General features: G+C 30.9%; 1 protein-coding gene across 1 annotated transcript in view; it reads right to left on the reverse strand.

Moving 5' to 3' along the window:
• Nucleotides 1-1,148: 1,148 nt before the first annotated feature.
• The window catches only part of MYCFIDRAFT_87747 (uncharacterized protein), a gene marked incomplete at both ends in the record, with an annotated part of 3,901 nt that continues 3,752 nt past the window's right edge, over nucleotides 1,149-1,297 (reverse strand). Inside the window, one exon of the mRNA XM_007932456.1 lies at nucleotides 1,149-1,297.

A 1,297-nucleotide genomic window follows, 5' to 3' on the forward strand; every position in this document is an offset into this window, starting at 1 on the left:
AGACTTGTCCTTATCTTTTAACTTTTTCTTTAACTTGTCTTTGTCTTTGTCCTTAGATAGCTTTCTATTAGGATATTGTCTCTAGCACTTTATATTAGTATGCTTGTGCTTATAGTGCTAATACTACTTATTATTATCCCTAACCTTAATATTAGAGACAACTATAAAGGCTTTGCCTTATTGCTAGTTCTATAACCTTAGAGGCTTTTCCTTCCTAAGGGATATAATTATTGCTTCGAGAGTCTAGCTAGTTCCTTCTAGTTTATTATTGTGCCTCTAGCTTCTAAGCTATTTATAGTACTAAAGACTATTAATAAAGAGTATCCTAATTATTATATCTAGGATCTTAATATCCTTAGGCTTAATACTATATACTCTTTTAAACTACTTAGTAGCTGTCTTATACTTCTATACCTATACTTAGAAGTCTTTATAGTACTTAAGGGTACTATTAGATATTGCTTGCTTAAGAGTAACTGTTCTAAAATCCTTTAGGGTATTATAGATATCTACTATAATAATTAGTTAGTATATAGCTACTATAGTCTCGTAGTAGTCCTTAGTAGTCTTCTAGGTAATTATACTCCTAAAGTTAGGTCTTAGATCTAGTAAGATTATCTTAACTAGAATGCCTATAGTAATACTATCTTTTTCTATAAACTCTCTTAGGGCTTTATTAAAATCCGGATTATTAGCGTAGTCGGTTCTAAGAGGTTTATAGTATAGCTTTGCCTATTTCAAGTTATAAAGTATATATCTATATACCTTCTCCTTTAGTAGCTCTTTCTAAAGGATCTATCTTTATAACGAAAAGTTAGTCGTCCTCGTAAGGATACGATTTTCCTTAACGCTTTTTATAGATTCTTTAGTATTAGCTATACTACTAAGCTCTTTCTTAGCTCGCTTAGCTTATAGGTACTAATTGTTAGTTAGATCTAATTTAGTACTAAGTATAGGGTAGCCCTATTTCGGTAGTTAACTCTAGAGGTACTACTTAATCTATAGCTAGTAGAATTAGCTTTAAACTAGTATCTCTATAATAATAATTCGTCTATATTAGTTAGGATAGGTAAGCGTATACGCCGGGCTTATAATCTGTTATAATTAAGCTAAGTAGAACAAGTTATTAATTAATTAACTATAGAATTATATAAGGAAAGGAATTAAGTTTCTGTCTAAGCTAGAGGCTATATATATTACTAGGAAATTGGGCCTTAGCACTTAGCAGTGCTAACTAATCCACAACACACGCACCTAGCATGCTGTAGTTCGTAAATGCAACGAGATCGTATAAAAA

This window comes from Pseudocercospora fijiensis (genome assembly GCF_000340215.1).
Source record: "Pseudocercospora fijiensis CIRAD86 unplaced genomic scaffold MYCFIscaffold_9, whole genome shotgun sequence".
Classification (NCBI taxonomy): domain Eukaryota; kingdom Fungi; phylum Ascomycota; class Dothideomycetes; order Mycosphaerellales; family Mycosphaerellaceae; genus Pseudocercospora; species Pseudocercospora fijiensis.